The following is a 26,051-nucleotide window of genomic DNA, read 5'->3' as shown; positions in this document are numbered from 1 at the left end:
ATCTTCAGTAGATAGCACATTTTAAATATGGTTATCGCCTGATATATTCTTGGTATAATTACGAGATCTTAAGAAAATACCCTTTTCACGTTTATATTTCATCTTTATGAAAACATGCAAATAGATGACAAGTGTAAAATAACCATAACAATATTTTTATGAAAGAGTCGAAGTATAAATATCGCAGTTACTCAAGATTATTACGCTTCGCGTGGGTTATTCCAGTTGAAATCCATACACCCCTATGGAAGACATGACCTTAACCTCCCACACAGGGGGTGTAGATTCCAAATGGAGACACCCATTCAAGTAGCTATATTCGAAATTCACACTCCCTGTGTGGAAGATTAAGGTCATGTCTTCCATAGGGGGCGTGGATTTCAACTGGAATAGACCATGGTGGCCCAAGACCGTCAATATCATTCAGGACTCAACTCAGACGCAATTGCTCTGCATCTGATTAAAAATCGCACTTAAGATCAACTAAATTAAATAATTACCGTATTTACGTACGGCTAAGCTAGCTTTTCTACAAGCTGTATCATAATGATTCATACCCTGCCGTTTTTATTGATAATGGAGGAGTCCGACGCATTAAATTCAAAATAAGATCCAAATAATATGTAGATTAAGGGATCTGGAATGAGCGTTTTGAGCGTTTCGACAGTATTTTTGTGGGACATAAGAGCACATCAGACATATCGAATTGCATTCTGAATACGAAGAATGTCTTTCTGATATCAAATAATTTTCATTTTTTGAAATTCACGATATAATACAAATGTTATGACAAATTAATAAAATTTGATATTTTTCACATTTTTGATATATATATCAGTCCTCGAAGTAAATTTTATAAATCTAATGACATATTCTTAAAGTGTATGTAGCTGGGAGGAAAAGCTGACGATCAATTGAAAATTTTGACCTTTCATATTGAAGATATGGATTTTTCCGAGTCGCCCAAAAAGACTTAATTTTTTTATGGTGTTTTGGGGAAAAAATTCATATCCTCAATACGAAAGGTCAAAATTTTCAATTGATCGTCGGCTTTTCATCCCACCTACATACACTTTAAGTATAAATCATCAGATTTATAAAGTTTACTTCGAGTACGAAAGGTCAAAATTTTCAATTGATCGTCGGCTTTTCATCCCACCTACATACACTTTAAGTATAAATCATCAGATTTATAAAGTTAACTTCGAGTACGAAAGGTCAAGATTTTCAATTGATCGTCGGCTTTTCATCCCACCTACATACACTTTAAGTATAAATCATCAGATTTGTAAAGTTTACTTCGAGTACTGTTAAATATCAAAAATATCCATTTTTAATCATTTGCCATAAAATGTGTATTACATTGCAAATTTCAACAAATCTAAATTATTTAATATCAGAAGGACATTCTTAGTATTCATAATACAATTCGATATGTCTGATGTGCTCTAATGTCCCACAATAAATACTGTCCAAACGTTCATACCCCACCCCTTAATACAACAAGTCATAAACTATTACATTCTGGGCATTTAAAGAGTATCCAATGTTGCATTTGGAAAAGTCAGACTTTCCAATAAACATCAAAATTGATAGTTACTAATCATGTTGATACAGCTTGTATACAGCTATACATGTAGAGCAAATCGCGGAAAAAACACTCAATTCTGTAAGCTAATTATTAAGCTAACGGTTTTGTTTTTGCGGGCACCTAGTACTTGTAGCTCTTACAATATACAATTAGCAGATATAATGAGCCCAAATGAGTGCAAGCGCGACATTGTTCATTTCCCATTTTTTGTCAACAAAATTCTCTAACAATTTATTTCTATATGAGCATTAGCCCAAGGCATCAGCCACTGGCGCATGTAATATCAACCACGCCCTTGTAACAACTTCAACATACAGTTTTCCATCATGTGAGCGCAAGAAATTTGTATGTAAAGGCTGCCTCAAGTTAGATTTTGAAAATGCATGTGCAGCGTAGTCCAAAAACTTGAAAAATGTTTGTTTACGAGATATCAGGTTATGATATTGTTTATCCGGGGACTAAAGTTGCTTCTGAAAGCATCTCAAGTCCCATTATTCTTAGACTTGCCACCAATATCAGTGCTACACATTTGAAATGACAAAAGGCAGGTATTGCACATACGACTTTCTTTCACTATAAACCTGAATTTATACTAGATCGCTGAGCGATGGTGATTGGTTTTTAGCCAATGAGCTCGAGCACGTTTTGTTGCGTTTGGAAAATCGCGCTACCTTATTGGTCAAATGCTAGACTATGCCATAGTCGAATTTTATTAAAAATATGTTATTATTAGTCATGATGAACCCATTTCGTTGAACTCAAAATCATACTGATGTTTATTAAAATTAAAGTATTCAATAGTAAAATGGTCATAAAGAGTTAAAAATATCAGACGATTAGTGACAATAAAAGTAATTGAATGCAACATTATCTTGCATAATTATAACGGCTCACTTTAATACTGAACAATTCTGATTTTGGAATCTACCAGTTTATTGATAGCGAACCCCGAAATTTGGAAGCTAACAAACAGAGGGAGTAGGGTGACTGATCAGATGTGAAAATCTATCAATTGTGCACACATTAATTAAATCAGAGTTTTAAGCTTAAATACAATATCCAGAGTATGCACAATGGGCAAGTGGACTACGGAGTAGTCTAGTCAAATGCCAATCGCTCATCGATGGAGTATAAATTCAGCTTTACAGTCACATCAGACGTCCTTTTTCCCTTTATGATTCTTTATAATAAAGACAAACAGTCAGCGTTGATACAGCTACACCGAATGTTGATTGTGATTAGCTTTTGAGATGACGTGTTGCCAATAGTAAGGAAATAATACTTGAAAATAGACGTACCTTTTGGCTCTGTCCAACTGTTGCTTCAGTTTCCTGTTATAAGAAAGGGCGTCTGAAAGCTCTCCCTTACTAGTTCGAGGTGTGCTATTATGATTTAATCTCGTCATTTCAATCTTGTCATTTTATTATAATTATTTTTCTAATCGTAAAAAAGAAAGTATTGTTAAGACAGGCATAGTAATATTTTTCAATATTTATCAATCCATTTTCATGTTATCTATTATAGCATAAAACTGTTGCAGTAAATCCGTGCACATACTAAAATATCATTAAACAATTTCCACAATTTTACATGTATAAGATATTTATCAAACAAAACGGTATTGGCTGCATCTTCGAAAACAAAACAAAACAAATTTAATTATTGCTCATGCACTTTAATTTAGTCTTAGTGTCTTGAACACATTACTTTTGTTTTAAGTGTACAGAAACTTTTTGTGTGCAATATAGTATGATGCATTCATTAGGGAGTGTCCATAACGGGGGGGGGGGAGATTAAAAAATACAACTTTTCCAAACCACCCACCAAAGTATTTATGAACACTCCCTTAATATTATCGGGCATTGTGATGTGATGAAAAACAAAAATACAGACTGTATCAAAATAATTAGTACCCAGCCGTTTTTGTTATTTATTGACAAGTCTGCTTCTTCAATATGCAGCATTGCACCCTTGAAATGCCCAGGATTTATAGTATTATGACCTTTTATAACATCTATACTAATAAAATAATAAGCTCTGTGTGTCTGTCTGTCCAGCAATGCGTTTCGCCGCGCTTCGACGCATCGCTCCGATATTTTGGATATACACCAGGCACAAAAAGAAACTCGTCAGTTATATTCATCCTTATTGTTCAATAACTTGATAATTTTGGATTAATCTGAAATATACATTTTGTTAATTGGACTTTGCTTTCTCATTTGACACCCTGTTCGTGAAAAACGAACAAGAATTGACCAAGATATACGCCTCCAAAGCCTCAAACCCCAAAAAGAAAAGTTGCATTTTCAACGGTTTTCAATGGGAACGCATCGTTGTATTGCACAAAAGCACCACGGGCCAATCAATAAAGCACACAGTGTAACAGGCACAATTGAATCGTTAAAATTGCAACTTTTCATTTTGGGGTTTGAGAGTTTGAGGCGCATATCTTGGTCAATTCTGCTCAATGTTCACGAACAGGGTGTCAAATGAGAAAGAAAAGTCCAATTAACAAAATGTATATTTCAGAATAATCCAACGTTATCAAGTTATTGAACAGCAAGGATGAATATAACTGACGAGTTTCTTTTTGTGCCTGGTGTAGATAGATATCGGGCATTCCACGTTTATGGGGTGGTTTGAAAGGTCATCGGAGGTCAAGGTCAAAGGCCAAAATTTCAACTTTGTCCGATCGGGCCCAAACTTGGTAGGTGGAATCCTTGATACAAGGCGAGTATTTGCCTGAAATAAAATTGAGGTCAACCGAGGTCAAAGGTCATTACGGAGGGGTCAAATTTCAAACTTTGTCCGATCTGGCTTAAACTTGGTGGGTGGAATCCTTGATGCGAGGGGAATATATGCCCGAAATGAAATTGAGGTCAACCGAGGTCAAAGGTCATTATGGAGGGTTAAATTTCAAACTTTGTTCGTTCGGGCTCAAACTTGGTGGGTGGAATCCTTGCTACGAGAGGAATATATGTGCAAAATGCCATTGAGGTCAACCGAGGTCAAAGGTCATTACGGAGGGGTCAAATTTCAAACTTTGTCCGATCGGGCACGGACTTGGTGGGTGGAATCCTTGATACGAGGGCTTAAACATGGTATAACGAATTCTCAATATGACAGGAACAGGAAGATTTCACCACTCCCTGTGAGGACTGCAATGTCTTCCCAGCATTCATAGCTGAAAATGATTTCTAAATTTCAAACGGATGTATCAAATAAAACTGAGGTCATCAAAGGACAAAGGGGATCAAGCCAAGGTCATCTAGGGTCAGAGGTCATATGGGGTCATTGGGGTCAAACAGCATCACTATCTGATGCTGGTGGTGCTCTCACGTACAGCTACAGTGCCCTCACAGCTGCAGGTACTCTAGTTTATCTATAATTAGGCAGCTTCTATGTTGCATTTTGATGTAATAGTCTTATTCATAATCACTGGAAACTGATGGGTAACAGCCTGTATTAGGCATACGTCATTTGAAACACAAAATAATGTTTTAACCAAATAGATAACTCGCTAGTAAAGTAATAACTTTATAACTTTATTTGAAAGAAGTTACGAAACTAATGGTTAACAACCAGCATAGAGGAGACGAGCATCTTGTTGGGTACCAAAATAGTTGTTAATAAACAGCATAGAGGAGATCTTGAGCTTAAATCATTACGATAATTATACACTTACTTGCGAGAGAACAAATTGTTATTGAAAGTTTTGCAAAGTACTCGAAGCAAATGAATTGTTGCTTAAAATATCCACAACGCCATTGCTAGGACATAATCAATGATACCGTTATATATGGTCGCATGTCTTTTCTCTTTATTGAAAAAGACATTAAAATAGACATCACCGGTTTACAATTGTAATTACTAGAGTCACGCGGTAGCTGTGGCCAGCAAGTTTGTAAAATAAATGACCACTAGAGATGACTAAAAACATGTAACAGCTTCGCAAGTATTTATTTTTATAAACTCTGGATGAAATAATGAAAATACAGTACAATATTGTATATTAATGAGATATGTAAATCGGAAAATGCGGTGGATAAGAGTTACCCCATCATTAAGAAACACGACGTGTCGAGCAGAACAATACATGGTAGTTATTGTACTCACCAAAGTTTATGCTGGTGTGTTTTCTCTGGTTTTATTTCCTCCAAATAGTTTCTGCAAAATCGGTCTCATGAGACACTCGTGTAAATAATATTGGGAGATACCATCACCAGCGTGTCGTAAAAGGCAACGAGAATATCTCAAAACTTATAATTCTTTTTCAATTGTGTTCTACTCTATACTACGGTTTGCACGAAATGGTTTGAGCATTGTCATTAGTTTGAACTACCCACATCGAACGCGAGATATTTGAAATAATTGATTGTGAATTTCAGGATGAAGTTAGCCAATGCTTAACAGTTGTATTGCTCTTGCTCGTTGATATCTGTTCCTAGTAGCAGGCATCTACACCAGGCACAAAAAGAAACTCATCAGTTATATTCATCCTTGCTGTTCAATAACTTGATAATTTTGGATTATTCTGAAATATACATTTTGTTAATTGGACTTTTCTTTCTCATTTGACACCATGTCCGTGAACATTGAGCAAGAATTGACCAAGATATGCGCCTCAAACTCTCAAACCCCAAAATGAAAAGTTGCAATTTTAACGATTCAATTGTGCCTGTTACACTGTGTGCTTTATTGATTGGCCCGTGGTGCTTGTGTGCAATACAACGATGCGTTCCCATTGAAAATCGTTGAAAATGCAACTTTTGATTTTGGGGTTTGAGGCTTTGGAGGCGCATATCTTGGACAATTCTTGTTCGTTTTTCACGAACAGGGTGTCAAATGAGAAAGCAAAGTCCAATTAACAAATTATATATTTCAGGATAATCCAAAATTATCAAGTTATTGAACAGCAAGGATGAATATGACTGACGAGTTTCTTTTTGTGCCTGGTGTATATAGTTTCAGCTAGCGATAGACATGACAGAGGTTTAGCGATATCCGAGTTCCATCTTTTCGCCGTTCCGTCATACCAATTTTTAAATTGAGGATCGCGGGCATAAGAGCCTCGTAGCCGGAGAAGACCACATGCATATATCATACTTTCTTGTCCATAACTTGTAAAACTTTTTGCCGCGCAATTCAGGCTGAACACGGAACCTGTTTCTTTATAGGATCTGTGGGTGGGGTTTTGAGTTGAACAGATCACACAACAAAATCCGTCATTCGAAGAACATTTGTTTTTTCTCCTTCATGCAAGAGCCGTGAAAATGCAGCTGACTGGATTGTTTTTATAAACAACTTTGTTATGAACGGTAGATGTAAGTGAAGTTTCGTATGTCCGGACTCAGGGTCCCGACCTACCTGGGCTAGATCGTTGCTTTAGTATAGGCCTATACGTTTTGCGTTTATTCAGTGTCGAATACGCGTGCGTATATAGAATAGGACTTGCAGTTTACAGCAGTGTTGGTCTATATTTTACGAAAGAAAGTGAACAAAGGATCCAAGATACATCTTATTTTCTTTCAAGACAATTGTGCCATTTTTATGATCTATTCTAAGCGTGAACGGTAAGTTAAAAATCTACATTCATTCTGAACATTGATTCGCTATACGCTGTAGCCTACATTTACTGATTTTATGTCTTGCAATTTTAACATAACGATATAAAACATATAGCCGAAATGGCGGGTGTAAGCAAACGTAAGTGTCTCTGTTTCATCCTTAAACTTTCGGTCATCATCATGTCATTGTGTTTTAACAACAACACAGTGATGAACGGAATGATCGTTGCAGCTCAGTTGTTGGTGGACCCTCTTTGGGATGTACCTCTCAAAGAAACCTACCCATGTTTTGTTGATAACAAGACCGAAGGAGGAGTTTTCTTTCAAGGGAGCGCGAATTACATGTGTACCCTTCAAGTGACTGCATCGCAAGGAACCTTCGCTGACCTACGAATACACGGATATAATGACTCTACAGAGCCGACGCTTCTTTATATTGAACGAGATGGAGACTTAAAAGACTGTAAGAATAAGTATGTAATATTCAATGTACAACCAGAAACGTGTAGTTCAACATTGTTCGAGTCAAGTTTCCGAGTAAATTTGCAAGGTAATACAAACCTTTACATAGATAAAGTACTTGCTAATGATAGCTTATTCAGATGCCCTGAAGAAGAAAAATTTCAGAAAGATAACCATGGTAATACAGTAAGTAGAAATCAGTGTCATAATGTTAAAGGGTATAACAACAAAGTTATGTGTGATCCACAATATATTGATAAGTGTAAGCTTAAGTTTTCCCCAGACTGTGTAGCTTATCTTGGTGCCAGAGAAGTAGTTTATGAAGATTGCTCATCTAGTCAAAACAGAACGGATGTGATCACCTACCCACTTTACACAACCCATTTAGATTTATCACAAAATAAAATTGTGCAAGTGTCTGATACCTTTTTTCAAGACTTATATCATTTAGAGATATTGCATCTGATGGACAATCGTCTGATTTTGCTAAATCCAAAAACATTTTGGGGATTGTCCTCTTTGGAAGAACTTTACCTTCGTTCTAATCAGATATCAGAACTGGAGGTAGAATTCTTCCAAGATTTGTACAATCTCAAAATACTGGTGCTTGGTACTAATTTGTTAAGCACTGTACCCGATGAAGTATTTCAAGATTTAACAAATTTGGAAAGACTAGAACTCGATCAGAATCTTATATCAGAACTGGAGGAAGATTGCTTCAAAGGTTTGTACAATCTCAAAATACTGATTCTATACAGCAATTTCTTAAGCACAGTACCTGATCAAGTGTTTCAATATTTAACAAATTTGGAAACACTAGACCTCAGTCGAAATCGCATGTCACAACTGGAGTTTGTACAAGACTTATATCATTTAGAGATATTACATCTGATGGACAATCGTCTGATTTTGCTAAATCCAAAAACATTTTGGGGATTGTCCTCTTTGGAAGAACTTAACCTTCGTTCTAATCAGATATCAGAACTGGGGGTAGAATTCTTCCAAGATTTGTACAATCTCAAAATACTGGTGCTTGGTGGTAATTTGTTAAGCACTGTACCCGATGAAGTATTTCAAGATTTAACAAATTTGGAAAGACTAGAACTCGATCAGAATTTTATATCAGAACTGGAGGAAGATTGTTTCCAAGGTTTGTACAATCTCAAAATACTGATTCTAAACAACAATTTATTAAGCACAGTACCTGATCAAGTGTTTCAATATTTAACAAATTTGGAAAGACTAGAACTCACTTTTAATCTTATATCAGAACTGGAGGAAGATTGCTTCCAAGGTTTGTACAATCTCAAAATACTGAAGCTATACCGCAATATTCTAAGCACAGTACCTGCTAAAGTGTTTCAATATTTGACAAATTTGGAAACACTATTCCTCAGTATAAATCGCATATCACAACTGGAGGAAGATTGCTTCAAAGGTTTGTACAATCTCAAAAGACTGGAGCTTTATTTGAATTTGTTACGCACAGTACCTTATGATATATTTCAAAATTTGACAAATTTGGAAAGACTAGACATCAGTATAAATCTGATATCAGAATTAGACAAACTGACGTTCCAAGGTTTGACCAATCTCAATCTCTTGAGGATAACATATTCAGTTTTCTTCAGTTCAATATCTGTTGGGATATTTCAAGATTTGATAAAGTTGGAAACCCTCCACCTTTATGCGTCTGAGATTACATATCTGGAGGTAAAAACATTCCAAGGTATGAACAATCTCAAAACACTAGATCTAGCTTTCAATCGCTTAAATACATTACCCAATGAAACGTTCAAAGAGTTGATACATTTGGAGACCCTTGATCTGGGTTATAATGAACTAAAGGAGTTGCATTCTGAAATGTTCATTGGTTTAAGTAAACTTATCAAACTGATTCTTTATACGAACAAATTTAATACACTACCCATTGGGCTATTTCAAAACGATTTGATAAATGTAGAACACATAAACCTCCATCTCAATCCGATATCAGAACTAGAAACATTAATGTTCAAAGGTATGAACAATCTCACAGAGCTGTGGCTTCATGGCATTCGATTGAGCTCACTACCTGATGAGTTATTTCAAGATTTGAATACTCTCAAACTAATATATCTTTCTAATAATTTGTTGAGTGTTTTGCATGTTAGAATATTTGAAAATTTGAACAATCTCAAAGCACTCTGGCTTAGTAATAATTTATTGAGTGCATTACCTGGTGGGATATTTAAAGATTTGGTAAATTTGGCAAGCCTGGGACTAGGTGGAAATCAGATATCAGATTTGAATGTAGGAATGTTCCAAGGATTGAATAATCTCAAAAGTCTCTATCTTTCTAACAATTTGTTGAGTACATTACCTGGTGGGGTATTTCAAGACTTAATCTATTTGGAGAGATTGTACCTTTATAAAAATCAGATATCACATCTGGATGGAGAAATATTCACAGGTTTGAACAATCTGATAATCCTGGACCTTAATCAAAATAACATACGGAAATTACATGGTGAATTATTTCAATATTTGATAAATTTGGAGCATTTAAACTTTGATTTAAATCAGATATCAGATCTAGATGTAGGAATATTCCAAAGTCTGAAGAATCTCAAAATAATCAAGCTTTCGGATAATTTATTGAGCACACTGCCTGCTGGGATATTTGAAGGTCTAATTAATTTGGAAGAATTGGCACTAAGAAGAAACAATATATCAGATCTAAATGTTGGCATGTTACAAGGTTTGAACAATCTCAAGAATCTCGCACTTTCTTATACGTTATGGAATATATTTCCAGTTGAGATATTTCAGTATCCGATTAACTTGGAACAACTGTATCTCGAGGGAAATCGTATATCAGAAATTAGTAAAATAATGACCATGACTCGGAGTTTGAAATATCTTACCAAACTCAGGCTTTCTAATACTTCTTTAAGTAGTGTATCTGACGGGATAATTGGAATATATTTGACGGAACTGTACCTTGATCGAAATCAAATATCAGAACTTGACGTGAAGTTTAAAAGTGTGAAAAATCTTCAAAAACTCTCGTTTTCTGACAATTCCTTGAGTACATTACCTGACGGGATATTTCCAGATTTGTATTATTTGATATACCTATACCTCGATAGAAATAAACTATTTAATCTGAACGCGAGAGTTTTCCGCGGAATGAAAAGTCTTCGGTATCTTTATCTTGAAAACAATGCCTTGAGTTCAATATCTGTTGGTATCTTTCAAGATTCATTGTGGTTAACTCGACTTGGCTTGGAGGGAAATCAATTGACTTCCATACTTGAAGAAATAGAATTAAGCATAGGGGGTGACCTAAAATTGAGTGGAAATAGATTTCTCACAATCAATGCGACTATATTCTCCAGATCAGTGCATATATCCAGACTTGGAATTAATAATAACAAGTTAACCGAACTCCCTGATGGTATCTTCAAACACATGGTACGTTTGACGTCCCTCGGTGTTAGCTATAACCAGTTACGATCGTTTAATAAAAATGTAATGGAAGGTTTAGTGTCTTTGGAAACTCTTAGTCTGTCAAACAATTATCTGACGCATTTAGATAGGGACATATTTAAAAACACGGTCAGCCTATATTTTGTTGATTTGTCAGCAAATAAAATAAAGGAAATTCCAAACATATATCACCTGATTTTTCTGCAGACCTTATATCTCATAAATAACACGCTAACTAGAATACGTCGTGATTCTTTTTCTTCCCAGTCAGATAAGTTACGATTGATTGTTAGTCAGTATGAAATATGTAATTGTTATGTCCCAAGTAATATCACATGTATTGCCAGAGGAAGTAGATCACCATATCTTACATGTGATAGGCTGCTTTCTGATAGAACATTGATGGTGATAATGTGGCTCATCGGTTTAAATGCACTTGGAGGAAATCTCTTCGTGCTAGTTGCCACAAACAAAAGGGCTCAGACAAATAAAGTGAATGCAATATTGCTGAGCAATCTTGCCATATCAGATTTTCTTATGGGAATCTATCTTATGATCATTGCTTCAGCTGATTTATATTTCGGAGATCGCTTTCCAATGCAATCCGAAACCTGGAGATCTGGCATAACCTGCAAAATTGCAGGGGCTTTTTCAATAATATCTAGTGAAGCCTCTGTGTTCTTTGTGACATTGATAAGCATAGACAGGTTCATTTCAATCAGGTTTCCTTATTCTACTCACAAATTAAGAAAAAAATCTGTCACGATTATTGCGATTTTTACGTGGATCACTTCAATTGCCTTAGGAACTATTCCATCAGCTTTGTCAGGAATTAATTTTAAATTCTATGACAATTCTCATGTTTGTATCGGTCTACCCCTAGCTTTGACAAAAACATATTCCTTAGAATATGGGGCGCCTGCAGTAATGCCACCAGTATGGTACTTTAAGTATCAGTACCCTTATAGGTTTGTATTGCAGGACAATTATTATGTCGAAATTGAGGGTCTTGCCAATGGGTTCTTTTATTCAACAGCCCTTTTCTTAGGCCTTAACTGTGTATGTTACCTGGTAATACTTGTCTGTTACATTCATATAGTGAAGGCTGTTATCAAATCCGCCAAGCAATCTGGATATACCCTTAGCATGAAAAAAACAGATAAAGCTCACAACCAAAGTATCTGCCATCGTTGCCACAGATTTCTTCTGTTGGTCGCCGATAATCGTACTCGGGATTTTGGTTCAAACCAGGGTGATAACTCTACCTCCGTCTGTATCTGCTTGGTGTGTTACAGTTGTTTTGCCCATTAATTCTGCCATTAATCCATACCTATACACCATTGTTGACCTCATTTTTGATTATAGAAAGAAGCGAGCAGAAAAACGGAAATTGAAAGAAAATATTAAACAACAAATGCAAAATAACCAAGCAAAGACCAAATTGTCCACTTAAACCAACTAAACTTTAAACAATCTTGGCAAACATGATAAAGCTTTAACTTCAGATTCAAAGGGCCAGAATGGATATACAATTGAGATAAATAAAATAAACGAATACAATAAATATATAGATAAATAAAGAAGCAAATTATTTATTAATTAATAGACAATTATAGCCCTCGGTGATCCACAATGAAGCATTTACCGTATGTTTTTCAATGGTTTTTAGGGTCACATAATTATTTTACTCTGATCTTAAAATGTATTGTAGCGGTACTTGGTATGTTGGTTGAAATATTATATTTGACACAAGGTCCACAAGAATTGTCTGCGAATTCTTAATTTGAATTCTTAACCAAAACAGTACCAGGTACTACAAAATACTACTTGATATATGCGCTGTTCGTGCGTGCAGCCCACGTGGTGTGATGACGCAATCGCCCTAAGTGATATATAGGCACGGATTTGCTGACCAGCGAAGCCCAACACCCATGGCAAAGTGTCGCCGACCCAGTGCTTGGCATGCGAGGGGTATCGGGTAAAGCGATTGGCAATAGCTTTAAAAAAAAAGACAAATCGCGGGGTTTTCTGACATCGAGCAATCACAGGATGTTACACTTTAAAAAATTAAAAATAAATGACCCGGCTTGTAAACAGTGATTGGTCAGTGCAGATCATGTGATAAGTGATGTCACTCGCATATAGGTGATTTTTATTCAACTTATAAAGAAACTTTGAATTGAGGAGAAATAATTGATAAATTAAAAATGTGATCCTTCTGAACTTGATTATTTTGGGATTACAATAGTTACTAACGTAAACATAATTAAAATCCAATTTATGCTAATTAAATTATGGCTTTGAGATTGTGCAAACCTTGCAACTTGACTATACGAATACAAGAATGTGACAACCAAGCAAACACACAAATGTCTTTATAACGTTATAAACGTGTTATAAACTGGTCTTGGTTTTGGTCTAAACGTTGTAATAACGTTTAAATGTCGGGTTATATGAAAGTTGTGGAAACGTTGTTAACGTTTAATATGAAAAAAAAACCCGCTATAACAATATTTTTAAAATGTTGTCAAAATGCTGTTGTAAAATATATAGTGGCAAATATTTTTTGTTAACTATTTTGTCAAAACTTCAATAACATGACGTTAGAATGTTTTGCAGCAAGTTGTCAAAAATATTGTTGAATGTTGGCACCCTTTATATAAGCTCTAATTCGAGCTATACCGTGCCCTAAATGAAAAAAAAAAAATGTTAAATCATCCCTTTTTAAATTACCCTTTTTTCCCTCACCGCTGACTTGTGTTGGTTACACGCCTCATTCACCTTTTATATTCTATTTGGCTTCCTCAGGAGAGTGACGTCAGTGTTCCTCGGGAGAGTGGCGCCAGTGCGTGCTCCAGCGAGTGTTAGTATTAAATCGCACGCGTTGACACAACGCCATGGCGTGATACCACGCGAGATCAAAGGCGGTACATAATTATTTTCACACGCCAAGTAGCCAATTAAGTACTGAAGTCACTCTCTCGAGGAAGCCAAATGGACCGTAGTAGAATAACAACATGCTAAGTGTGATCGTATCTTTACTTGTATCAATGTATTAGATTTTATGATATAGATGTCAGCATTGGATGTAACATAATACTCGTATATCATGATAAATTAATAGAACTATTATCATTTTGCACTGAAGATAGCAATAACAAAATTATGCTATTTACAGAAGTTTTAACTTCTGTAGATAGCATAATTTAAAAATGCGATCTATTGGAAGGATCACTGTCAAATGCTATCTACTGACGAAAGATATGACAAATGCTATCTACTGAATGCTATCTACTGAAGATAGTAAGTATTGTTAAATGTGATCTATTGGAAGGATCACTGTCAAATGCTATCTACTGACGAAAGATATGACAAATGCTATCTACTGAATGCTATCTACTGACGATAGTAAGTATTGTTAAATGTGATCTATTGAAAGGATCACTATCAAATGCTATCTACAGAAGATAGCACTGTCATATACTATATACGGAAGATAGCTATGCAAAATGCTATCTACTTAAGATAGTAATCATTGTTAAATGCGATCTATTGGAAGGATCACTGTCAAATGCTATCTACTGAAGAAAGATATGCCAAATGCTATCTACTAGCAATGGCATATGCTATATACTGAAGATAGTAAGTATTGTTAAATGCTAGCTCTTAACAATAACAGTGCCAAATGTTATCTACTAAAGTAAAGATAACAATGCTATCAATTGAAGATAGCTATGTTTTCTATTGAAGATAGCAATGCTATTTAGTGAAGGTAGCAATGCTATCTATTGAAGATAGCAATGTCAAATTTTATATAATGAAGATACCAGCATTGCAATTGTAGGTACAGGGTGATTTAAAATGAACTGTACCCAACTTCAAAAATTAAAACAAAATACTTACCGGCATTTAAATAATGTATGTTTCTAAGCTGTAACAGGATAGTATATTTCCAGTTATTGGTGAAAAATTCACGTCTTTACCTCAAATGGTTTGAAGAAAAGTACATTTTTAAAAAACACACCAAAAACAATGTTGCACACCGATGAGTATTTTATTCAAACTATCTGTTCTACAGCATTTTGCTCACTCAACTGCCCTGAGACACTTTCATTTCAACATAAATTGCGCATGTTTATTTAAAAATTAAAATAAGATGAATTGATAAATAAATACAATTAAAATTAAATACTTACCGATATTTTAATAATTTTTCATTGCAAGCTGTAAATAGGGTAGTAGGCCATATTTCCTATTATTGGTGAAAAAATCAGGTCTCAATTACGAGTGAATGGATATTGCACCAGCACCATTTCTATTTGAATTCAAATTTCCCTCTACAATTTCAAGTCAACGGGTCCTTTGTTCTACATGTATTAGTTAACATGTAATATTTGCAAACTAAAGTTTAACACAGTGCAACAAGTTAAACTCAATTTACCCTTGCTAAGAAATGGGCCAATCCATGTTATTGTTTACCGGGTCAGATGTCAATCATTGTCATGCAGATTAATTTGTATTGTTTGGCTCGACCCGGGAACCAATGGGATTTGCCGCCTTCGCGGGTTTCGGGCGTGATTAGGTAGTGATTTATTCACTGTTGGTTTTGTATTGGACACGACAACAACAAAAATCTTTGGCTACCGATTCTTAGAAATCGACAGCAACTTCATAAGACATAAACAACTGACTGATTGATGATAAAAAATCAAGCTTTGGGAAGCTTAAAATGTGCACGTTTACTGCATCAATAACAAGGACACGCTGATTTTTCTACCTTGTTTCTGCTTACTGCACAACAATATAATCATGATTCAGGTTCCGAATTTAATGCTGCGCTATGTATAATTAGTGGCGAGTTCGGCGCTGGCATGCAGTGCTAAAACTTGGATGTAAAAAATATTTATACATGTAGTAATATCAACATTTTGGGCACGTTTTGTGAGCTAGCCGAAGTCAGTATTCTATACAATCGTCGTGGAAAATTACGGTAGACGAATCCCACTGAACAGCACAACATGCACGCAAAGCAGTCATCTTCAAGACGTCATGAAATTTGTGGTTGAGTAATTTCTGATTAGACGGAGAAATATCCGGGTGAGAAATTTATTTAATTTATGTATAATGCGGGAGTCGAAATTGTATTTAAATGCATCTAAATAATATTTAATGGTGTTTTCTTGCACACGAAAAGTGCTCCAAAACTTTGCAATTCCTGTGGCTTTACGCATTTAATATTAATGTTTGTTTACCAAGTGTGGTTCTATGAATAATTCAAGAGGTGTAATTGTTATGGCCCAAACGGGGCAGGGTTTTACAATGCACATGTAGCCATTAGCCAAATAAGGCAAGGCGTAATAAAAGGCGCGCTCATTATGACGTCAGGGTCCTTGAGAATTTGACATGGGCGAATCAATCGATATCCCGATTGGCAAACAATGACTTCCCATTGCAAATCAATGGCGATTTTTCCGGTGTCATCGTATACATTTGAGCCATAGTTTTATCCGGCGAATTTGGACAAATATTACCAAAGTTACAGCAATTGTCGAATCAGTTTGGCAGCTCGGAATTCGGGATGACAAAATTTAAGCAAATTAATCTATCGTTTTGATTGCGTCGGTTCATTTAAGTAGGTTTTTTTTTTTAGCATCGGGTATGTTTATAGGGTAAAGTTGACAGCCGTATTTTAATTGGGTGCCGAATTCAGTTCAAGCAGTGCCAAGAAATATTGTCACTTTTCTTGAAATTAATGTGGTTATCATTCAAGGGATCCCTTTTATAGTTAAAACTCAAAAAATGTTGGGATCATTTGGCTTACGAATTTACGTATTAAAAGCTGGAAAGTCATAAGTAGAGAATTTACAGATGGTCAATTTTATGTTCCTACTTGTAAATAACAAAATGAATAAAAATAGAATAACAAAAGGAAGATGTAAGACGATGATAATGTCGGTCAACGATTACGTGATTGGGTTGGGAAATCCCTAATAATGATAATAGTTTTAAGTAGCAAAAGATACGGTGTGCAGATGATAATATTTAACGCCACGTGTAGCAAAATAGTTCACAAAGGCAATTTATTTTAGCCATACAAAATCTGGAAAAATCCGTGTGCAATTTCCCGTCTCCCTCGTTCGTCAAAATGGGGTAAAGACAGCCCGTCGAATTTAGCGTATTGGGCGTTTGTGGTAAAATTTTAGACAATTTCTAGGTGTGATTTCACCTTTTTATGTTAATGCAAGCATATTTTGGGTGATAATTGTTAGTATAACATTAGCAGGCCAGGTTTTTGTGGATTATTGAAAGGAAGGGTATCATGAGTATATTTACCCTTGGATATTTACCTTCATAATGGACGATTATGTCTAAGCTTACTCTGCATAAAACGTATATAATTTACATGACAGAGTCGGTAATGCATTAGTTTTGTTTGTTTGGTTGAATTTGGTTTGATTGTGGCATAATGCCTTATTTATAAGGTAACCTAGTTTCATTCATAAAGTGGTCATTTAGTGTAGGTCTAATTTTAGTCACGGGTTGTAGACAAAATGTATCGATAAACAAGGATAGCCCCGATATGTCCCTAGACGAGAATGGTTATTGAATACTTGGATTTTGGATTTGGATTGGAAATTTGATTGGACTGGAATTGTAATGTTCTTTTCTTTGGATTTGGAGTGAAGTTGGATTTAAAAATGGGATGTGAATTGAAAATTGAAAAAAAAAATAAAATAAAAAATAAATAAATAAATAAATAAAAAAATAAATAAAAATAAATAGATAAATAAATAAATAAATAAAATAAAAAAAAAAAAATATGCAAGGCTCTTTTCTTAGGATTGAATTTGGATTTAAAATTGGTTTTTGGATCTGGATTGGAAATTTGATTGGACTGGAATTGTAATGTTCTTTTCTTTGGATTGGATTGAATTTGGATTTAAAATTGGATGTGGATTGAAAATTGGAAGAAAAAAAAAATAAAAAAAAAATAAAAAATTAAAAAATAAATAAATAAAAATAAATAAATAACATTGCAATGCTTTTTTCTTTGCATTGAATTTGGATTGAATTTTGGATTGGAAATTTGATTGGACTGGAATTGTAATATTCTTTTCTTTGGCGTCCGAGTGGATTTGGATTGAAAATTGGATGTGGATTGAAAATGGAGAAAAAATAAAAAAAATGAATAAATAATTGCAATGCTCTTTTCTTTGGATTGGTTTGGATTGAAAATTGGATTTGGATTGAAAATGAAAAAATAATAATAATAATAATGAAAGACCAGGGTTTATCATGTGTGTTTACGGTCTGTGTGAAGGATTTTGATCATAGTTGCATACCTTTTTTAAGTATTGGGAGAAATTGATATGAACGCATCCCTTGTTAGGCTTTGATCACAGGCTCAACGGGAATGTGGACGAGCTCTTCGAGTCTTTATAGAACTTGATGGTATTAGTAATTTGAAGTTCAACGGAAGATTTTAGATCATAAAACTTGGTGAAGAAGGATCTTGGATACAAATGTAGTTTAATAATCTTGTGGTAATTCTCAGGTCATCAAATATTTGGATGGTGATTTAAGGAGGAGTAGTTATGAGTGCCGCAAATACATTGGCAATCTCCCTGTTGGCCACAAGGGGGTCAATTAAAAGTAAAGTAAAATAAATTGGATGGTCATGAAACCAATATAAAGATATCTGATTATGAAAAATCGTTAAGCAGGGTCAAAGAACTAATTAATGTAGCGAAGGATTTCATGAAAAACGGGGATAAAAAATTCCTGAGGTCAAGTAAGTAAAAGCCGGAATGTGTAAAAATTGGGAAAATGTGTTCCCTCATCCCTTGCATTTGTGATACAATGACAAGTATATATTATGTCAAAGCACTTTTATTGTGGATTAAGGGTAATTAAGGCAAAGATTGCTTCAGTTTCTGGAATTAGTAATTAGTAAATGTCATATTTTGAAAGGGTTAAATTTGTATGAGAATAGATCGCACAAATAATTTGTCATGCTTATCCACATAACACGATGGTTCATAAAATGGTCAGGGAAAGAAATTAATACAAATTAAATATTCATCTGTCTCCTGATTACTTGTGTTGGATCACAAACAAAATCTCAAGTTACACAGGGTAATTAGTATAGATGTGCTGGCAGGTTGTTTCCCATTTCTTTTTTCTTTCTTTTGTTTATATTGCAGGCGATACCAATGACACTTGATGCTGGCGGTAAGAAACAAGCCTGACCTGTATGTACACCTGGACACCCATATAATTGCTAGTGACTACGAGACTTTGTGTGAGGCGACAGTAGACTTTGACATGCACAGCGAAGCATATTGAAAATTTTGTGTCATCTGCGAAACTGAACTTACGCACGAGCAATACAAGGGAGAACATGCATCTTTTACACATATTGTACTGTCAGAAGTCTATTGAACCAAATAAGTTCTGAAGTTCGGAGTCCAGCTAACGGAAAAGTTAATACTTTAGGGCTTCTCTGGTGTATATAATAGCATCGTTTGATCAACCACAGTTGAACTTTGCATGGGAAATATTAATTTGAGCATTCCTTCGATGTCGAGTAGTGGAAATTTGGAAGATAGGTTGTGCATGATTTAGCCATGACCGGCGCTTTGGTAAGGCAACTCAGGAACAAAGGGTCGCATGAACATCGAGAGTGCTGAAATAGAATAAAATAAAGCAAGACATCAGGCAGAATGCTGTTAGCCACATTGGTCCAATATTTCTGACGCAAAATGGAACGAAACAACCCAATCACTGGGTTCCGTATGTGCGGTTGTGCGCAAGTGTACTGGCCAGTGCAATGGGTGCCCTACTCGGATCACAAGGTCTATTTTCACTACACAACAGAATAACCCGATTTCTGCCCGAGATAGACGAAAAGATTTTCAATTGGTAACTAAAAGTATGAAAGAAAGTTAACCATTGCCATGTTGATCATCAAAAAGCTCAAATCAACATCTTCATTACCGATTCTTAGAAATCAACAGATTTTCAATTGGTAACTAAAAATATGAAAGAAAGTTAACCATTGCGATGTTGATCATCAGAAAGCTCAAATCAACATCTTCATATATTTGAAGAAAGAGTCGTAAATTCATCCAACTTCGCATTGGTAGTGGACAACATATACAAAAATTTTATACAATTTTGCAGAGTTGGACGAAAACTTTAGGGGACAACATGGGAATTTTCCATTGGACAAATGAATCTCATGGGACTTGGAATATCACTAATATCTGGATTTCTAAAAATTGAATTACATTGTAAGTAAAATTGTACAAGAAACAATTTATACAGTGGTGAGCCCTCTGATATTATATTGATGTGCTTTGCGTTACGTAATAGTATGACTATACGAGGGTAGAAGTGGTGAGTACATCACGTCAGGTGCGGTTTATATCTCAACAACACATATATTCTGTTGCACATTTGAAATTAATAACATTTAGTTAATCGTGCTGGTATTTGTTTGATTAAGTCTGTGTTAAAGGGAAGTAGGAATCAACTCCAGGTTGGCATGGGGTAGCTAGACTCTGGGGCCAAGTACTATGCCCTCATTTTTTCTAGTTTTTTTGTGAGGTTGCGCAGCCGGCTAGTTATCGCGTTGATTTCTTTCAATATCCTATTGTGACTATACAATGTATCTCGCAGCATATAGAGCCAGCATAATTAGTAGTGTTATTGTGGAGAATTATATGGATTACAGTCAATATCCAGCAAAGAAATTATAGTGCTGTTTTATGCTAATCAGCAATTAGTGGCACAGAGCCAAACTGTGATTTATATTTCAATGTGCCAACAATAAAATCCTTCATTGAGGTTCCATTTAGTTATCAGTAGCATTATCAACATAGGCAGATATATCACCATGTAGTTTCTGGTTTTCAAACAGACGCTCTCAAATGCGCTAGTCAACTTTTAAATATGTGCCTCATTCCATTGTGTATCATCCAGGAGCGTTAGAGGAGGTTTAGGTAATGATATCCGTGCAGCAAAGTGAACAAACAAGTTTAAGGGGGAATTAACCAAGTCCCTTATAAAATAAGTCCCTTGTGTGGGGTTTTGAATTATCTTTTCTGTATTTATTTATTATGATATATGTATATGTCATAGAATGCTAACATTAAGACTTGATCCTTTGTAACTTCAGGTAGACCACCTGTTGAAGAGTCTCAGGAATTCCACTTGGGAGCGTGGGATCTGTATGCACCAGTACCGTAATTTATTGTTGAGTTTCCAGCCATGATATTTGATGAATGTTCCACGGGTTCGGGGTCAAACGCTCAGAATTTAGCCTCGGTGGCGGCCACCCAGAGTGCAAGTTTGGATCACATTTGGTTTAGCCATGATATTTGATTTAATGATCCACGGGTTCGGGGTCAAACGCTCAGAATTTAGCCTCGGGTGGCGGCCACCAGAGTGCAAGTTTGGATCACATTTGATTTTGCTACGAGATTTTCTGCGCCTTTGGTCGTTGTTTCGCTAGAGTCTTGGGTTGGGTAATTCGCTCGATTAGAGAATCTCCTATTATATATTTGGCTATAATACGGCTGAGAATTTGTTTGTTTGTTTGTTTGTTTATTTGTTGTAGGTACTGGTGCGGGTCTTAAACAAAAGTCAATAAATGGTTGTCGTGTCTGATTGCCAACATGCATGCAAATTTTGCGTCCGAGTGTTTTTCAATTTCTCTGTCTTAGGGTAATAAAGTTTAACACAGTGCAACAAGTTAAACTCAATTTACCCTGGCTGAGAAATGGGCCAATCCATGTTATTGTTTACCGGGTCAGATGTCAATCATTGTCATGCAGATAAATTTGTATTGTTTGGCTCGACCCGGGAACCAATGGGATTTGCCGCCTTCGCGGGTTTCGGGCGTGATTAGGTAGTGATTTATTCACTGTTGGTTTTGTATTGGACACGACAACAACAAAAATCTTCCCACCCACCGCGCCCTGTGTGGACATGTGAGAAGGAAGTAAAATATAATTATGTGTGACAGTAATGAGATAATGACCTGTATAAATACAGATATATTTTATCTACTACATGGTAGTGTGTTAAATAATAGCTAATTAAAGCATTTAACTGTCTGTAAGTTTAAAAGAAAAATCAAGAATTATGGTCCCTGTAGATAAGGAGGGAGGAATAAAGAGTTGACGCCGATCATTAAAATTACATGTGACTTGCAATTAATTTCCCTTTCTCAGATCGTCAAAGATACAATGTACACTGTTTAATTAGATCATGTGTTCAATATGTTGCCACATAAAATTTATATAATTGTTCTGTATCGACCTTTTTTAGAATGATAGTTCAAGAGGGAAAGTAAGTCGTCAAAACTATATATATGTACAGGAATTGACAATCGTATTGTTACATACAGGCACAGGACTGGTGTCATCAAAAACAGTAAAGTAGTCTTTTATAAGGTCAAAGACTTCACACAGTAAGCAAAAGAAAATAATGCTGGGTTTTGAATTATCTTTTCTGTATTTATTTATTATGATATATGTATATGTCATAGAATGCTAACATTAAGACTTGATCCTTTGTAACTTCAGGTAGACCACCTGTTGAAGAGTCTCAGGAATTCCACTTGGGAGCGTGGGATCTGTATGCACCAGTACCGTAATTTATTGTTGAGTTTCCAGCCATGATATTTGATGAATGTTCCACGGGTTCGGGGTCAAACGCTCAGAATTTAGCCTCGGGTGGCGGCCACCCGAGTGCAAGTTTGGATCACATTTGGTTTAGCCATGATATTTGAGTTAATGATCCACGGGTTCGGGGTCAAACGCTCAGAATTTAGCCTCGGGTGGCGGCCACCAGAGTGCAAGTTTGGATCACATTTGATTTTGCTACGAGATTTTCTGCGCCTTTGGTCGTTGTTTCGCTAGAGTCTTGGGTTGGGTAATTCGCTCGATTAGAGAATCTCCTATTATATATTTGGCTATAATACGGCTGAGAATTTGTTTGTTTGTTTGTTTGTTTATTTGTTGTAGGTACTGGTGCGGGTCTTAAACAAAAGTCAATAAATGGTTGTCGTGTCTGATTGCCAACATGCATGCAAATTTTGCGTCCGAGTGTTTTTCAATTTCTCTGTCTTAGGGTAACTGACATTGTAATTGAATATCAATATTATTGATTTAATAATGCAAAATAACATTTGTCTTGGTTTTGCTGTACATGTATGTAGTTGTGGTAGTTGCATTTTGTTACTGCGGTAGAGAACATGGGTAAACTTAGTTCCGTGTGTTGGTCTAAAAATGGGATGATAAATTGAAAGTGCGATATCTTCTGACTAAAACCACTTATTATCAAAATTCAAAATGTCTACTACAGAGCACTTATCACCACTTTCTATGATAGTTTTTTGATATGTACAATCTCCGCAAATATATATAAAAATTGGGTGAAGTTGGGTACAGTTCATTTTAAATCACCCTGTAGTATTTGTGATATTTGCTAAGTGTGATCTAATCTTTACTTGTGTCAGTGTTTTCAATTTTGTAAAATTAAGTATTATATCGGTAGTCAGTATTGGATGTAAAGCTATATAGCTTGATAAATATAATTATTGTTACATTTTGCACATCTTGCAGAACTTATAATTGTAACCGTAACTAGACTAACAAGTATTTGTCGTATTTGCTAAGTGTGATCGTATCTTTACTTGTTTCAATGTACTAAATTTTATGATATAGATGTCGGTATTGGATGTAACATATATAATTATCTTAATACATGTATATTAATAGAACCATTTACATTTTGCGCTGATCTGCATCTACAGTAGATAGCAATGTCATTATACTGAAGATAGCTATGCCAAATGCTACCCACTGCAGATAGTAATGTGAAACGTAATCTACTGAAGGTAATAATTATTGTTAAATATGATCTACTGAAGAGATCACTGTCAAATGCTATCTACTGAAGAAAGCAATGGCAAATGATATACATTATACTGAAAATAGTTAGTATTGCTAAATGCTAGCTACTAACAATAGCAGTGTCAAATGCTATTGAATATAGCAATGATATTTATTGAAGATAGCAGGCCAAATGGTATCTACTGAAGATAGCAATGCTATCTATGGAAAATAGCAAGCCCAATGTTATCTGCTGAAGATAGCATTGCTATCTATTGAAGATAGCGATGCCAAATGTTATCTACTGAAGATAGCAGTAATGTAATCGTAACTAGACAACAAGTATTTGCCGTATTTGCTAATTATGGTCTCATCTTTACTTGTTATTTTTTTGTAATTTAAGTATAATATCGATCGTCATTGCATGTTAAACTATATGGCTTAATACATTAATAGAACTATTATTACATTTTGCACACCTTGCAGAACATAATGTAACCATAACTAAACTAACAAATATATCGTATTTCTAAGTGTGGTCGTATCTTTACTTGTGTCAATGTATTAAATTTTATGATATACGACGTAGATGTAACATATATAATATATCTTGATAAATTAATAGAACCATTTACATTTTGCACTGACGATAGCAATGGCAAATGCTATCTACAGAAGATAGCTTTGTCATATGCTATATACTGATGATAGCTATGCCAAATGCTACCCCCTGCAGGTAGCTATGTCAAATGCTGTCTACTGAAGACAGTAATTATTGTTATAGACCTATATATCAGTATTGGGTGTAACATAATAATATATCTTGATGAATTAATAGAACTATTTACTTTTTGCACTGAAGATAGCAATGGCAAATGCTATAGTTGAAGATCAATGCTTATTGAAGATAGCAATGATATATATTGAAGATAGCGATGCCAAATGTTATCTACTGAAGATATCAGTGTCAAGTGGTGTCTACTGAAGATACTAGCAATCCAATTGTAGGTAGACAACAAGTATTTGTTGTATTTGCTAAGTTTGGTCTCATCATTACTTGTGTCAATGTTTTCAATTTTGTGAAATTAAGTATAATGTCGATAGCCAGTATTGCATGTTAAACTATAGCTTGATAAATTAATAGAATTATTACTACATTTTGCACATCTTGCAGAACATAAATGTAACCGTAACTAAACTAACAAATATGTCGTATTTATTAAGTATGATCATATCTTTACTTGTATCAATGTATTAAATTTTAAATATATAGATGTCAGTATTGGATGCAACATAATATAATACGGTATATCTTGATAAATTAATAGAACTATTTACATTTTGCACTGACGATAGCAATGACAGATTCTATCTACAGAAGATAACACCGTCAAAGCAATGAGCAATGTCAAATACAATCTACTGAAGATAATAATTATTGGTAAATATGATCTACTGAAGGAATCACTATCAAATGCTATCTACTAAAGAAAGCAATGGCAAATACTATACTGAAGATAGTAAGCATTGTTAAATGCTAGCTACAAACAATAACAGTGTCAAATGGTATCTACTGAAGATAGCAATGATATTTATTGAAGATAGCAATGTTATCTATTGAAGATAGCAATGCAATCTATTGAAGATAGCAATGTTATCTATTGAAGATAGCAATGTTATCTATTGAAGATAGCAATGCAATCTATTGAAGATAGCAATGCTATCTATTGAAGATAGCAATGTTATCTATTGAAGATAGCAATGCAATCTATTGAAGATAGCAATGCTATTTATTGAAGATAGCAATGTTATCTATTGAAGATAGCAATGCAATCTATTGAAGATAGCAATGCTATTTATTGAAGATAGCAATGTTATCTATTGAAGATAGCAATGCAATCTATTGAAGATAGCAATGCTATTTATTGAAGATAGCAATGTTATCTATTGAAGATAGCAATGCTATTTATTGAAGATAGCAATGTTATCTATTGAAGATAGCAATGCTATTTATTGAAGATAGCAATGTTATCTATTGAAGATAGCAATGCTATCTAT

This window comes from Amphiura filiformis, chromosome 13 (assembly GCF_039555335.1).
Source record: "Amphiura filiformis chromosome 13, Afil_fr2py, whole genome shotgun sequence".
Lineage (NCBI taxonomy): Eukaryota > Metazoa > Echinodermata > Ophiuroidea > Amphilepidida > Amphiuridae > Amphiura > Amphiura filiformis.
This window is presented reverse-complemented; position numbering follows the sequence as displayed.